Raw genomic sequence first — 17,922 nt, 5'->3', positions numbered from 1 at the left:
TCGGTAAACGGTGTGTACCGGTGATCACGTGAGCGGGGACCGGAAAAACCGGCCTGAATCATGATCTCTACGGTCTCAGCTACCCCCGGCAGCTGAGACCCCGGAAATTTTCCGACTCTGTGGGGCGCTAGACCCTTTTTTCCGACCGCCGTTAAAAAGCGGTGGTTTGGAAGAAGTACCCTAATTTGTCGCCGTTAAAAGACGTATCGGCAGTCGTTAAGGGGTTAAAGGGGTTGTCCAAGTTTGTGATGAACCTATGTGTCACTCTATGTGTCATGCGATGTGACTGCAGACTTCTGAATTCTCACAGTGTGCACACTGCATGATGTCAGGATTCTCTGGTGCCAGCGGTGAGAGTGGGAGGTTACGAAGCTGCAAGTATGCGATTACATAGATGTGGTCACATGCTGAATAAACATGCATGGCCTCGCTCAATGAAAATGAATTGACTGAAGCTGGACACATCAAATCAGAAAGTGGCCAGAAGTATACAAATCTCATACTTGTGCTTACATGATCGTCCACTCTCGTCACTGACACCGGAGAATCCCAACAGTGTGCAGAACATGCACTGTAAGAATTCAGAAGCCTGAAGTAACGAACAAATTCACTGCAGACTTTCAACTCAAACGTGGACAAGCCCTTGAATTATAAAATTAAGCAGTGTAGTATCCTCAGTTCTAACAGCGTGTAATATACCCACTGTCACAATTCAGCTCTGCTTACAGGTTCCAGCAGTCATCATATGGTCACTCCACTCATATGTTATTTTCATACTTGCATCTGACAATTAGCTTTTCTTCCTACGTTTCTCATTGAACATTGAGAGAATTATTAAGAGCAGCTCATCATCACGTGACTGTAAGTATGCAAATTATATATGAGTGATTGGTCACATGATGACCACCCAAACTGCCCAGGGGGGAGCCAAACTGAATTCTTACCCCAGGTGATGGAAAGCCTAGATACACCTACAGTCGCCATTACGTCTCTAATAAAGTTGTGCCTGTGCTACACCATCATAATGCAGACATTACCTTTTCCTTCAAAAACTCTCTCTCCCAGGGTGTATTTCACAACTGACACCTGGACGAGCAAGCATGGCCAGGGGCGTTACATTTCGCTGACTGGGCACTGGGTTACTCTGGTGGCTATGGGGGCAGGCAGGGAAGGCTATTTCCCAAGTCTTGAAATCCCCAAGGCATGCTGGACAAACCTCTGGATCTTCCTCCACTGCTTCTGCTTCCTCCACCTCCTCTGTGGCCTCCACCTACACCTTCAACCTCTCCCTTAAAGTAGCACATGTTCCAAGAGTGCAGAGATAATCCACCCACCTCTGTTTCGTGCAGCCAGGACTCAACGCAATCAGTCAGTGATGAAACTAATATGCATTGCAGAATGCCGTCACACAGCTGCAGAGTTGTGGACAGCTATCCAGGCCAAGTTTGATCAATGGTTGACCCCACTGTACCTGGAGCCAGGGAAGGCCATGTGTGATAACGGTGCGAATCTGGTGGTGGCCCTATGCCTTGGCAACATCACACATGTGCCTTGCATGACTCACGTCCTCTACCTGGTTGTACAGCAATTTCTAGGTCACTATCCTGGCCTGGATGGGCTGCTGCAGAAGGTACAATTGCTGTGTGCTCCCTTTTGCACCCCGCGGCTAATTGACTTGAATTGCTACAAAGGTCTTTTGGCCTAGCAGTTAACCGGTTGATATGTGATATGCTGACTCGGTAGGAGTCTACTTTGCACAAGTTGCACCAACTGTGGCAGCAGCAATGAGCTTTGGTGCACTATGTAATGACGCATAGCTTGGGACACCACAGTCTGGATGTGGGGCAAATCACCATTGCAGAGTGAGCACAAATGAAGTACCTCTGCACCCTCCTACACAGTTTCAAGATAGCTACAAAGATGGTTAATGCTAATGATGCTGATATCAGCATCCCTATTCTGATCATCCATATTTTGGGAGCACATGTTGAATAGTTTTCAGGAGGAGGTGGTGGCCCCTGATGAAGAGGAGGAAGCAGAGGAGGATGAGGAATTGATACTGTTTTATGTAAGGTCTAGAAAGTCGTAGCACAGTCTGGTGAAACAGGAGGGTGAAGTACATCGATCATGGCGGACTTATGATAACAGTCAAACTGGTAGTGAAGGTGCAGGAGCCGAGGCACAAATTAACAAATTGAGGAGAACGAGATGATGTGTGCAGAAAACTCAGGAGATGAAGAAGATATAGATCCTGTCTCTGTTGTTCTGGGCTGGTCGGAGAGGATGGAGGAGGCAAGCTTGAGTGTTACCCAGCACCAACACAATATGGTGTTGGACCTCATGGAAGTGTCCAACACATGAGCGCCTTCTTGCTGCACTGTCTGCAACATGATGTTTTGTTACGCTCACCAAGGGGCGGCGAACGTCTGGGGGTGGACCTACTGGACCGTGCACCGGACTCCCTTGAGGAAGCGACCAGCAGCGAACCCCTATACAGGGACTGTGTGGTGCTTCCCCCAAAAGGCCTAAATACACGGCAGCCAGGGACCAGAAGCGATAGTTTCTAAAAGCCAGGTGCAGTCTCTTAGACGTATGATGCCGGTGTTTCATGATGAGGCACTCTGTTACCGATGCGACGTCACAGCAAGTATGACACAGATGTGGAGTCCACAGCAGGTATGGTACAGGTATGGCATGGGTGTGGCACAGATTTGGCATCAACCGCAGGTATGGCACAGGTATGGCACGGGTGTGGCGTCCACAGCAGGTATGGCACGGGTGTGGCGTCCACAGCAGGTATGGCACTAGGACGAGACAAAGGTTAGGAATGGGCAGCAGATGCACTGGTACAATACAATAGCACACAGGGGCCTGAGTACTAGCAACGCACTATAACCAGCGTTGTTCAAGCGCCATCTGTCAGGGAAGGCGAGCTTAAATACCCTTTAGGTAACAGGTGACTTCTGAGGTCGCTTTCAGGTAATGGGATGCTACCACTTTAGAAAGGGGGCGTGGCCTCACGTGCAGCCTAAGATCACTTACTGTAGACCTGCGTGTGGCCTGGAAGCAGGAAGAAGCTGCAGCAGGCTCTGGAGCAGACCTCATGACCCGGGAGTGAGAGGGGATCACAGCAAGACCTGACTCAGGAGCGGGGTAGGTGAGAGGAAGGACGCTGCTGCCGGAGGTTGGGAGCGAGGGCAGACGCAGGAGCCCCGCTGGAACTGGGCCGGTGCGAGGTGGAACACTTCCCCGGGACCTGGTGGGGATGGGCACTACATGTCCGTATTGTTAGTATTAGAAAACTGCTCAGTTGCAACTCTTTTAGATCAATGGTACAATAGTAAATTTAGCAAGATGCTTCCCCTCCTGGACAGGGACAGGCGGAATCTGGAGTATCAAAACAAGCTTGTAGACCATCTTAACAGTAGTTTTCCACAACACAGCTGTGAGCGACACAGTGTGCATCGCAGTGCTATATTTCCAACCCCGGGAACATCATCGCAGAAACATTATCAGCAGTAGTTCAAGTGGGAGAAGCAATTTCTGTGAGGTTTGGCACACATATTTTAGACAATCACAAAAATCAGCAAAACAGAGTAAAAGTTTGACTCATAGTAAACGACTGGAGAGGATGGTGCAGCGGTATCTACAGCTAAATATCAATGTTTAGACCCTTTTGCATTTGGTCTTCAAACATAGAAGAGTGGCCTTAGAGGTTTTGGCATGCCGCGAAGCCAGCATTCTCTCAGAACGTGTCTTCAGCAATGCTGACAGTGTACTAACAGATAAGCACATCCAGCTGTCCCCTGAAAGTGTATAAACCACCTAACTTTTATCAAGATGAACAAGTCATGGAAATCCAATGACTTTGCCACTCCAGTCCATGACTGTGTAGACTAGGCAATAGTGTAGTGCCAAGGTTCTGGGAGCAACAGCGCTACACCTGTCTGTCATTTTAAAAGCGAGCCATTACTATCTGAGAGTGGCATGCATCATATAAAAAGTGCAAATTCATGGTTTTGTTCCAACTGTACTATAATATAAAATGAGATTTTTAGCAAATAATTGATCAATTCTTTGAGCCACCCCTGCCACTTCACGGCAAATCTCAATACTCTATATTATGTACTTCATGTGCCATGCGACCTCCTAGTTAAATAAATTAAAAGCAGACCAGATTACAGTACACATACCTGTAATCTATATATAACCGCTTCCATGTCGCATAAAGAGGCTACTTCTGATAAAAGGCAGCCAAGGTCCCAACATGCGCAGGAGGCGCCACACACGGCAGGACTATATCAGAACTGACCTTCACAGTGCCAGACCAGCAACTATAAATCAAGGTGGATCAGATCCAAGTATGGTGCTTAATTAGCATTGCTTGTGGAAAAAGGGTGAGGCAACTGAATGTGAACAGCTACCAACAAAAGGAATATATTGCAAACCAAAGTCATGCGTGCATGGAATAGGTGGTGGTCAGCCACCAGAGCAATGTAGCATAACTACAACCAAACAAAGAAAAGGGAGGCAGCACGTCATTTTGCTGTATCTGGTGAAGGTAGAAATGATGGTCCAGACTTTATTACAGGGCTGGACCCACGCATCCATGTTGCGACATTTGACTATTTGTAGCCTGTGCCAATTGTTAACACTTTTCCTGTTGTCTAACCTTAATTTTTGTAAATGTGGAGACTCCAAGTAGTAGTACATTGTCTTTTGCCAGTACTAGCAGGGATATGGGAGCAAAAGGCCTAAACCTGTCACTCACCAACCTTTTGATTTTAAAAATGAAAATGCCAGACCACATCTGGTGTGATGCATGGGAGATACCTGACTGCTGTGCAAAGACACTATGAAAAAATGGGGGGGCAATTGATGCCATTGTCCTGCTGTCTGCCTAAACTGTTTTTAAATGTCAAGAATCCTAGATGGGTCTCCAAGTTATGTCTTGTCTTTACTGGCAGTGGTGTTGGAGCACCAGCCCTACATCTATCTCTCATCCACCTCAATAGTTCTTATGTCAATAGTATAGCTAATGGCTGTGCCACAACAGTGGGGCTCAACTTTAAAAACATATTTTGCTTCTTGAAAGCTTTTCAACCCCCCTAAAGGTGTTTTCTCTGCCTTAGGATTGGCCTCCCATTGATTCCAGTGGGGTTCAAAAATGTTCGATTAACCGTTCATTGAACATCAGGAAGTTTGTCAAAGTCTAGCTAATAATATCAAAAAACTGACCCGCACATCCAACAAATGTGAACAGGTTCTAACTGAAAAAACATAGTAACTATAAACTCATACAGTTGCACTCTGAAAAAGCCAAAAATGTACAAGGGAAAATATGGCACTGCATTACTGCAAAAGAGAGATATTTAGTTTATATATTGGCCAATGAAACCAACGGCAAGGTATATCTCTGTAATCCGGGAACCTAACTTAAATGCCACTATCTAGGCTAAAAACATCCGTATCTGGGCAAAATGCCACTATTTGGACTACGAACCTCCATGTATGGGCAGCTAGGCTCCTGCTATATATATTACAGAGATATACCTTGCCGTTGGTATCCGGGCTTACATGCATTGGCCAATATATAAACTAAATATCTCTCTTTTGCAGTAATGCAGTGCCATATTTTCCCTTGTACATTTTTGGCTTTTTCAGAGTGCAACTGTATGAGTTTATAGTTACTATGTTTTTTCAGTTAGCACCTGTTCACATTCGTTGGATGTGCGGGTCAGTTTTTGATATTTCTAGTGAGTCTTTTTCTGACTGAGCACTCCGCCCTAAGACCTGGCTTTGTTCATAACCATTATAGCAGGAGCCTAGCTGCCCATACATGGAGGTTTACAGACCAAATAGTGGCATTTCGCCCAGATACGGATGTTTTAAACCTAGATACTGGCATTTAAGTTAGGTTCCCGGATTACAGAGATATACCATGCCGTTGGTGTCCGGGCTTACATGCATTGGCCAATATATAAACTAAATATCTCTCTTTTTCAGTAATGCAGTGCCATATTTTCCCTTGTACATTTTTGGCTTTTTCAGACTGTATGAGTTTAAAGTCTAGCTAATGGCTATGCCACAACAGTGGAGCTCTACTTTAAAAACATATTTTTGCTTTTTGAAAGCTTTTCAACCCCCTAAAGGTGTTTTCTCTGCCTTAGGTTTGGCCTCCCATTGAATCCAGTGGGGTTCAAAAATGTTCGATGAACCATTTATTGAACATCGGGAAGTTTGTGATAGATCGGTGAACCAAACTTTGAAATGTTCATTCATCTCTAATCACCAACATCACTCGCACTAGCCATCTAGGCATTATTACTAGGGATGATCGTATACCTCAAATATTTCGGCTTCGCGAATATTTGCCAAATAGGTCACCACTATTCGACTATTTGTGAATATTCGATGCCCAATGTAAGTCTATAGGAAACCCGAGTAACAACTATTCGGAACTATTCGAGGTTCCCATAGACTTACATTGCGCCTCAAATATTCGCATAGCGGCGACCTAATCGTCGGATATTTGCTAAGCAAAATATTTCAGGTATTCGATCATCCATAATTATTACTACCAAACACAGGTCACAATTGACCTTCTATGCCTCCAGCAAGCAGATTGAATATATGGCATATCACTCGTCTCAGTCACAGTAAGATAATGTTGCAACGACATTTTGAATTTCCAGCAGTGGTCTATGCAGAAAAGAGGGATCATTTTTCTTACCATTTTTTAATAAAAATAAAAAAATGAAAAAAATGTCAGTGCGCTGTTCAAAAAGGTTACAATCCTTTTGTATGGTGGGATCACTTTATCATTACTAAGCTTAAGTTTGTGTTAGTAGGTTTTAGTACTTACAAGTAATCTAATGTTTGTTAGGTCACTGTTAGTGTTGAGCAAGTAGTTGACTATTCGTACTCGCTTTGCGTTAGCGAGTACTTTCCGCTACTCGCAAATTTGTTATGAGTAGTGGGCGCAATGTAAGTTAATGGGAAATACTTGCTAAGTAGCGAGTAACCTGAAAGTCGTACTTTTCGTGCGAGTAGCGAATAGTACGGCTTTCAGGTTACTCGCTACTTAGTGAGTATTTCCCATTGACTTACCGTATTTTTCGCTTTATAAGACGCACCTGATTATAAGATGAACCGATGTTTTAGAGGAGGAAAATAAAAAAAAACCTGAGCCAAATAGTGTGCTAAAATATTTTAATAAAATTAAAAAAACATTTTACCAATATAGACTCAACAGGAGTCAACAGCAGCATTGTACGTAACATGAACCATGTTTGTGAACAACATAAGATGGGAAGTTTTAATCCTCAGATACGGCACCCTTCTAATCATCAGGGAACCCCAGGAATTCCTCATCACTGCTGTCAGCATCTAGGACGCTCAATTGCTCACAATCAGAATTGTCACTTTCTTCAGTGTCCTCAAATTTTCACACACTCATACACTTGAGTAATAGTGGGTCTCTTCATTCGTCCAGAAGGTGTCAGATTCTGATTACCAGCAGAAATCTATTTGTTCCATTCTTCTTGCATGAACACTTTAAATGGTTTATTGATTGATACGTCAAGGGGTTGCAACTGGCTGGTTCCTCCTGGAATCACAGCAAGATGGGTCTTCACTTCTTTAAAGACCTTTTTTGTGGTTTCACTAATGTGAGCTCTAAACTGGGCCAGCACTAACAGGGCAGGTTTTTTCAGAAGCCTTCCAGGACGTTTGGACCACACTTTGTCAATCCACACTTGACTTTGGCATAGTGGAGTTCCGGTGACTCCTACTTCCCCTCTCTTTCCCCACCCTAGTAACTTACCCACTACGAAATAACCACAGACATAAAGCTGGATGAAATGCCCACAGCAGCTTTTATTTAAAACATAAATAACAAAATGAACATTAATAGGGGTGTGGTCCTCGAAGCCCATAAGTCTGGTGATTAACAATACCCAAACATTACCTTCCCCCTGAACCAACTTACTCCCAGCCGCAACCACCAACTCAGGAGCACCAATGTAAAAGGGGAGGAGGAAGGGCTAAACCACCACAGACGGGACCTGACAATCCATAGCCGGCGTTCCCCAAATTCACCAGACCACCCACCAAAACAAGAAATTAAAAGGATCCACATCTCCCTGGACCCCAATCCAATTTTCACCAAATTCAAGGACCCACACCAACTGCCACAACGAGAGCACTTTGACCCCTCAAATGCTCGAGACCCCCCCGCCTGGCAAAGCCATGGCCCTCTCTATACCTTCTTGGATCTCCAAGGACCATAAATCTATCCCCACCGCATTCAGGTGGACCCCATCAGCCAGCCAATAATTCTGATCCACCACCTCCAAATAAAAATGATGTACAGCCACCCCACCATTCCTTACTATAAAAGCTGAGATTGCTCGATTAATCTTAATCCGGGTCTTGTTAATCCTCGCCACCGACCGCACCTTGCGCCACGTCCATCTCGGGACTATCTTCGACCAGACCATCCGAAGTCCTGGCAGGGATGCCCAAAGTCATGCTTAACATCCCGGATCAGCTCCCGGCCCGCCACCATCCCCACATCGTTCCCTCCAACATGCAAAACCAAAATATCAGGGGCACGATCGAGGCGAACCGCCCTATTGACTTCAGGCAACACCCTCACCCAACGCATACCCCGAAATCCCAACCACCTGATAATCTCTGCCTGCCTTCCACACAGACATCTGCCCAGATCGCCACCCAATGCACAAATGAGTGGCCTAAGATCCACACCAACCGAGGAACCTCTCCTGCAAAACAATAACAAACCCATGACAGAACCGAAAAACAAGCCAGCCACCTTCGCAAGCAAAACAACCCCCCTCCCTAATCTACAACACCCTGAGGGTACACGTAGCTCTGATACCAACTGGACTCCCAGCGACCAATCCTCCGCACTATCTCAGGACTCAAACCACACACAGCCACCTCAGTAGCTGCTCCAATCCTGAAAGAATGCGGTGCATAACAACCCAGATCCAGACCAATGGCCTCTACACACCTCCGAAAAGTCATCCTGAACTGATAGTTGGATAAAAAGGAGCCATCCTTATGGCAAAGCAATGGTCCATCTGCCCGAGGCCCCTGCTTTAAAAACTACCGTAAGCACTGCACCGGACACATCTCCGAGCCCGGAATGACCCCAAGCACCACACGCCTACCCTTGCCGGCCTGGTCCATCTTTGACCTCCTAATCCAAAACTCCACCCCTCTGTCAAATAAAACCACATCCCATGCCTGAACGCCCCCACGGCCATGATGACTGAGTGCAACTAGCTCCCCAATCCTAAGCGCACCAAAAATTGCAAATGAAAACGCTAACCGAAACAAAAGCACCTCAAAGCTCGAACTACACACAGAACCCAATTGCACCCCCAACCGCTCCAACAAAGAAAATGACACCAGCCTTCTCCAGTCCAACCTGGACTGACCCTGACGAAAACCCTTTAAAGCCTGCCGTACCAAAAAATGTTTAGTCAAATCAGGTCCATTACGCAGCTTGAAACTGAAAGCCACCCTGCCACCAACCTACCCGCCTTTCCCGGTGACCAACACCACACCGACCACTGTCTAACCCACAACAACAATGCGGCTACCTGGTCCTCCTCCGACTGCAGCAAACCAAAAGACTCCACCCAATCCTGCCATGGCCGCCACACCTGCTGGTAAGCAGTCCAAGTCGCCTCAGCCAAGGAATGCTTAATCAAGTTTCCAATGGCCCTGGTACCACACTCCAAATTTCGGCAGGGGATTTCAATCCCACAACCATAGCCCCTGGGCCAATGCCCAGAAACACTCCCACTGAAAACGATAAAGAGCATCAGCAATGGAATTCAGCACACCCGATACATGAGAAGCAGTCACACAAGCATTTATTGACAAACAGGCCAACACCAACCTCAGGAGCACCCTAACCACCGGGGGTGAGGAAGCCGATGTATTATTAATCGCCATCACCCCCCCCATGTTATCACAGTAGAACCGAATCCGCCGATTATGTAATCGCTCCTGTCACAATGTGACCGCCCCAAGAATGGGGAAAATCTCCAACAGCGTCATGTTTTTTAGCAAACCTGATGAACGCCATTCGTCAGGCCATCGCTCCGCACACCACTCTCCTATGAAATAGGCCCAAAAACCGTGACCCCCGGAAGAATCCATAAACAAATTCAACTCCGAATTTCCCACCTGAGGCTCCATCAACAAAGAGAATCCATTGAAATCCACCAGAAACTTGCCCCAAACGTCCAAGTCCGCCTTGACTTCTGCCGATAGTCGAACATAATGGTGTGGCGCGACTACCCCAGCTGTGGCACTAGCCAGATGACGTGAAAAAACCCGCCCCCTAGGCATCACACAGCACGCAAAATTAAGCCTACCAAGCAAAGATTGGACCTCCCGCAAGGGCCCGCGCGACTTCCTCCCTGAGGGCCACCACTTTGTCCACCGGCAGCCGAAATTTCCATCTCTCGGAGTCAATAACAATGCCAAGAAACGAAATACACATCGCCGGTCCCTGCATCTTCCCAGGTGCTAATGGGACGCCGAAATGCCCTGCCACCCAGTCTAATGTCACAAGAATATTCTGACAAACCAACGAGTCACCCAGACCAACACAAAAAAAGTCATCCAGATAGTGAATAACAGACTCCAAACAAGAGACATCTCTTACCCCCCATTCCAAAAACGAACTAAAGGATTCAAACAGTGAACAAGACAATGAAAAACCCATGGGCAGGCATCTATCCACTACAAACTATGCCCCCTCACAAAAACAGCCGAGCAAACGAACACTATCAGGATGCACCAGTAGTAAGCGAAACGCCGATTCCACATCTGTCTTTGCCATCAGAGCCCCTATGCCACACTGCCGCACCCAACCCGCCGCCTCGTCAAATGACATATACACCACCGAGCATAACCCCGGATCGATCTCATCATTTAATGAACCTTCCCTTGGATACGACAAGTGGTGAACAAGGCAAAACTTATTCGACTCTTTCTTTAGAACCACCCCCAAAGGTGAGAATACAAATCGGGAAAAGGCGGGGAACTAAACGACCGTGCCATACGACCCAACAACACCTCCTTCCCCAACTTTTCCCAAACCACCTCAGAATGCTGGCTTGCAGACTGCAGATTCTTAAAATTCCGATGCCCGGGACACACCACTGACAGAATCCGAAAACCCGACTCAAAACCCTAATCAAACGCTCTGCCTCCTCCCGCTTAGGGAACCTATTTAGATAAAGAAGCATCGCATGAAACCTCACCGATGTCTCCCCTTTTGAAATAGTGGACCTTGACTTGAACTTTTTGCACTTGAAATATTTTCAGGTCCCGTGAGAGGTTCCGCTACAGTGTGAGCAAAGGTGTTTAAATTTACAATTCTCCCCAAACTTGCACTGTCCCTCGTTAACCCTAGAACGCGCAACCATGGAAATCTACAATAAAAAATAAGTAACCTAGCGGGCCTGCGAGGCCCCAGGTATGTGTTCTAGGGTTATTCTGCCAGCACAAACCTGGCTTTTGGAATCCCGACTGCCCTGTTGCTTCACCATCGAACTGCTGCCCCGAGCGCCCCCCTGCCTGGCCGGTGGCTGCCGCCCCCCACTGGAAGGATTGCCCATACCACGTCAGAGCTGTAACCCTCAATCAAAGACTGATATCTTTCAGATCCCACCTAATGGACGGACAAATATGGCAATGCTCGTCATAGCTTAGCCATGCTTGTCCCCCATAGACCCTGTAGGCCTCCCTGATTGAGTCCATATAGCAGAAAAGGTGCGAACAATTGTCTGGTGCATTTTCCCCTATCACACTTACCAAAATTGCAAAAGCTTGCAACCAATTCATGAAAGTATGCGGGATCAGCTGCCACCGACGCTTTTCCTCATCCTCCTTTTTATTTTTTTATTGTCATCCTTTTTAGGTTTGTCCAAATTAAATTTTTCCAACGGCAACAGTGAAAAAATTTTGACATATTCGTCCCTCCAAATTTTTTCCTTGACCTCTTTCTTCAAATGCGACTCCAGCGGCCCCTCAAAGCACACATACACCTCTCTCTGCGCCTTATCATCCAAATGAATCTTGTTCTTCTCCTTCTCAGTCTGAACCGACACTGAAACAGGCTCCACCACCTTGCTGACACGCACCTGACCCGCCGCCGCTACCCCAGCACTTGAGACCCCCGTACCCAACCACGTAGACACACAACCGCCCATTGTCCTACCACACTCCAGACGGGCCAGCAACTACCTGACTTTAGACAACACATCCACAGCCCCCACTGAGCCCGACGCATCCCCCCATCCAACTGACATCGAGCTAACCCTAACCTCAGACACCTCCGGACCCGACAAATGACCCTAAACACCAGTTATCAAGGGAGATGAACAAAACATAGATCCATACTCACCGAGCTGCGCAGGAACTGTGATCCCGCCAGCCAAAAATCCAGAATCCCGACGCCCGATAGGATCTGTAGTTGGTACAATGGCCTCCAGCCGTCCATCCTCTCCTCCCTCGATTGGCGATGGTAGACACGGATTGGCTGGTCCCGGGTCCCATCCAGGCGAAGCCCACACCGCTGATCCTGGTAGCAGACCACCAGGTTGCTGATAAGACACGGAGTCAGCCGACCTCGTTCCGCTGTCCTCTGGCCTGGAAGACTGCCGCCCTTGAGAAACTGCTGATGTGGATAAGCCAGCCCACCCGACAGGTGCATCCCTAGCATGTCCCGCCGCCGATCCTGGATTCTCCAGACGTGAAGCAGCAGTAGGCCCCCACTCCTTGCAGGCTGAGGCCTACCTGCTGCCGCCGACCTCTGCCGCTCTCGTGAATTCCTCCCAGAGTGGGGGGGCTCCCACGGCCATACTGCTCCCCCACCACCGGAGGGTCCCGCAAGGGGCCTCCACGCTGCTGCCTAGGCCGAGCTGGCATATCATTAGACAGCCCCGGCTCCAAAGAGCAGGCAGCACCCGTGCTGCAGAGGATCCCGGCACTCCAGGAGATAGATGCTCCGGAGGCCGGGACCTGCGTTGGGGACGTCCCTGTGCTGCTTGAGAAACCGCCCCCGCCGCGTCAGGTGATACAGGATGCCCCGGCGTGGACCCATGAGAAGGCCATGCCTGCGGCCTGGCTGGAACGGATGCGACCGCCACTCAGTATGGCCTGAAAATGGTCCTCCAGCCACCCAGGAGGGTGGAGCCTGGCTTCCGCCCGCAGCTGCTCCCAGAGTCCTCCATCCGACACCGATCCAGGTACGTCTCCCATTAGACAAGGTGATAGACGACAGAATCCCCAGGGGAAACTGTGGGCCAAAAGATCCCTCCCCCCCAGCTAAACCTTATATACCCTAACAGTCCCTATATCACCACCCTCTCGCCACTGGTCACCTCACCCCCTGCCAAAGTCATGCCGGCCTCCACTCACACCCGGGAGTGGGGGTTCCGGTCGCGTGCTTTCATTCCGTTTTCATCCATCCATCCTTTTTCATGAACATGCACGACAACTCATCGTGGTATTGCTTCTTTTGGCATGTTCTTTCTTTTGAATATTAGCATTGGCGGCAGTTTTGTGCCATCGGCACAATGGTGGAATGTTTTTTTTCATGTGCCGAGGTCTTTTCTGTTACAGTTTTTGCACCCTTTTCATTAACAGTCCGGTTAGATGGCACATCAAAGGTTAGAGGGACTTCATCCATATTCCCAATCTGGCCTATTTCATAACCATTTTTCTTTCTGCTGTCAAGTATGAACTTGTGGAAAGAGAGAATCTTTGATCTTTGTTATACACTTCTTGTAAGGCCATTACAGTCTTTGTGGTATTGTGATTTTCTGCAGATCACATTTTTTGAAAAATTTGCTGAACCTGGCCAATTTGAATTTAAAAAGATTCAGTAATGTCTAGTAATAAAGGATTATTGTAGATAACCTCCTTAAATTGACTGTTTTAGGAAACATTTTGAATTATCCTGTTTTCTCATATTTTCTGACATTCCTTCATTTGATCACTTACCTAGGGCAGACGGCATCTTGTCTTATTTGATGATGAGAACTTGCACAAAAAAATACTCAGAACATAATCTGTATCAATCCTGCAAGAGGAAAATGTCTGAGTTCTGAAAATGAGATAGAGGCCCCAGACCTCTAGTTATTGGCAATTAGGGGGCTGTGTAAAAAAACAGGCTGACTTCATTTTTGCGTTTGCTATGTGGTCTCCTATCTTAGCCCTACCTGCTGCCTTCGCTCACTTATTCACAAAATAAGAAATCCCCTAGGATTGAAAACTGACATATTCTTGGGTGACTGATGCTCAAAGTTTATTATTAGTGACAAGTGACAACCAAAAACAGCTGTCACAGGGAAATTTTCAGAATATTGCAAAACGATAAGCTTGAAGAGATTTTCTATTTTCTTAGAAATGATTCTTCTCTTGGTCATGGGCTGTGTCCAGTATTCAAGTGACTGCGCTTCAGCTGCAATAACTGATACAGTCCATGAATAAGAATAATGCTATTTTTCTTGAACAAAAAAAAAATAGACCTCTTGTAATGTCTATCCTCGTAGGCATTTCACGAAAAGTTATTACTGATAGGAAAAGACTGACAAATGTCTGAGCTGTAATGTGCTGGTAAATTACTTATAATTTCAGTAACTTGTATGTATCGATTGACTTACGTAAATGAAGTTACACTGCAGCTCTTTTCTGAGGATCATTAGAAAGACCCCTGAATGGGATTAATATGCCTTAGCTGTAAAAAGAACGACAGATGCAAGGTTGTATTCTTGTGCTTAACACTTCAAAGATAAGGAACAAAATTTATAATTTTAAGATTTAGACTTTAACAAAAATGTAAATGGAGGATGGTGCATCATGTCCCTATTTCCTAGGTCGAGAACCTTTTCAGTAATCCCCCTAAAAATGTTTTAAATTTAGGCATTCATCAAAAAGTCCACACAAATTAGAAGGGGCTGATCTTTTGTAGGTTATCACATTGTTCACTGAGGGATTTCTTAATTTAATTTCTACCAAAAGAAAAACAACTCAATTATTTTACTCATGTCAGTAAGTGTTTATCACCCTTACACTTTGTATTACCTGTTATGGTATAGATACTATAATGTAAGAGCTTGTTATTTCCAATATACATGTATGTGTCACTTCAAACACTGGTATCTATACTACTGTTCCTTTCAATTTAAAAAAGGACTACAACAATACTGCCTTCATTGTACAAAATATAATTACTATAATGGTGACTGCAAGAATATTACTACTATAATGCTGCTCCTGAGTACAATAATAGAAGTACTGTACAATAATACAGCTTATATTAGAGTAATATAACCACTGCAACGTTGTGCCATATGCAAGTATATAACTACTATAATACTGTCTCCTATGTAAAGAAAGGTGACCATCATTATTTTTCTTTATATGTAAAAGATTATAAATTATATAATAATGATTCTTATGTACAAGAATAAATATACAATACGGACTCATGCAAATAACCGTATTTTCGGTGGGAGTACTCTCCACCAAAACATTAGATCACACTTGGACCAATGTTGTTAGGTATTAGGCACTGCACATGTCCATTTTGTTCTTCAGACCAAGTGCTCCAAGGACAAATATTGCAGCAGGCCCTAGTTGCATCCAACAATGGCACCGATTTTGACGAACTAATAGACAAGAGAGAAGGAGAACCATTGTTTTTTTACTCTGCACCTCTGAGAAAAACGGATTCCACTCTGATCAACCTCTGGTCAAACTCTGATCAGAGTCTGATTAGCATAATCTGACCGTTTTTCTCGGATGGAGAAAATATGCCAAGTGACCACAGTCTAAGGACTCGCTCACAAGAATGTATACATCGTAAGACCGCTATCCAATTTTTTTGTCGGACAGCACTAGGAGAAATGTTATTTAATGGCATAGTGCTGATGACTGATTTTACTGTAACGTAGCAAACTATAAATTGTTCTATAAATGATTAATTGCTGCTGAGTAAAAAACGGACAGCACACGGATGACAAGTAAGCAAAAAAGTACCACTTTTCGAGATGAAAATCAGACCTATTTTATATTTGCTCATGTGAGTTAGCCCTCATAAAAGAATTGAGTCACAGCTTCACATACAGCACCAAACTGGAATGCACGGGCCAGCACGATCACAGCTGTAGGCAGTAAGACAAAGGAAAATGTCCAGCGTGCCAGATAGCCTTTAAAATATAAAAATATATCCTTTGACTTTGTGCTGTAGTTTGAAACATGTAAGATGGGTTTGCTGTCCATGTCTTTTGTGTGGTGCTGCCCTACTAGGCTTTTAAGGAGAAATGTATAAAACCACATTTTAAAGAATATTTGGGACATTGAACATTTCCCTTTGTTTTACTATAATACTGCCCCAATTTCATAATTCTAATATAATATAAGTTTAAGTTCCTGAAGATTTTTGGGACACTGATAAAATATGTGCTTAAAATGTTTCTTTAAAATAGTCACAATTTTCAGACAGATTCTTGTGAAGCTGTTAAATTGGCTTTTTTCTAGAGTGTTCTTCTATGTCAAATCAATATCGGCATACTCGGCTATGACCTTTAAGACTGTAGGTTTCTTGTCACTTCATCCTCGTGAGTTTTGTAAGACAATATTGTGTGAAAATTAGAACACTTTGAAACTGACTAAATGTAAGATAAATGAGTGTAGAAATAACCAACTGTAATATAATGGATATTAACCCTTGATTAGCTATCGAAGAAAAAGATGGATAGCATGGTTGAACCTTATATTGTAAGTGAAATGCTTGAAGATCCCATATTTTTTGTAAGAAAGAATGTAACTCATCTATTAATTAAACATGTCTTGCAGAGATTTTCCATCTAGTAGTCACAAGGATGAAGAAGAATTCCTATTAGAGAACAATTCATTTAAACATAATTAGTTATTTGTAAAACACTGTGTTAAAATAAAGAAGCAGCCCAAACAGAACTAAACGCCTTTTCCAGAAATATCTTCCCTGATGGTGTAGTCAGATCATAGATGTTTTGCCACCATTAATATTCCAAAAGTCAGCCATATGCAACATAGAGCTTCAAAGGAAGACTCTTTTATTTAATTGTGTCTATATACAGTACCCCCAAAAGGCAAATGTATAATTTTTTTTACAAACAGGACAATATTTCTATGTGCTTGTTGCAAATCAATTGAGCGTTTAACTCCTGGAGTATTCACAGAGAATTGCCTGAATCAGGGTCGGGTCAATGGGTAGGCAAGGGAAGCCACCATTCTAAGGCATTATAATATAACTCCCTGGGAAAAACACAATAAAAAAAATTACTGCAGGCTGTCTTTCTTAAAACATCACTCCAGCATTTCTTACTTTTTTTTTACCATTGGAGAGGTGCTTTTAATCTAAATCCCTGCCCCTACTCTCATGCTCACTCTCCAACACCACTCCAATCCCACGGCACCATCTTCTGACCTCAACATCTGACTGTCAGAAGTCAAAAAGTAGCTCACAAGCTCTTAATATAAGTCTATGACCTTGTACAAGTCTTGTACAAGGCCGAACAAGGCTCTCAAATACTTATGCTGACAAGCGACCTCCGGCTCGTTCGGTGAATCACTGAAGCAGCCGGCAGGTCACAAAATATAAAAGACCACAGGAGCAGTGTTGATGACAGATGAAGATGCTGGAGAGTGTGTATAATATGGGGGCAGTGGACTTAAGGCCGCTTTAGACGCTGCGATCTCGCTAGCGAGATCTCTAGCATGCGTATACGCCCCCATCATTTGTGCGTCACGGGCAAATCGCTGCCCGTGGCGCACAAAATCGCATGGACCCGTCACACTACATACCTGCCTAGTGTTACGGTT

The sequence above is a fragment of the Anomaloglossus baeobatrachus genome, chromosome 2 (assembly GCF_048569485.1).
Source record: "Anomaloglossus baeobatrachus isolate aAnoBae1 chromosome 2, aAnoBae1.hap1, whole genome shotgun sequence".
NCBI classification, from domain to species: domain Eukaryota; kingdom Metazoa; phylum Chordata; class Amphibia; order Anura; family Aromobatidae; genus Anomaloglossus; species Anomaloglossus baeobatrachus.
Note: the sequence above shows the minus strand (reverse complement) of the source record.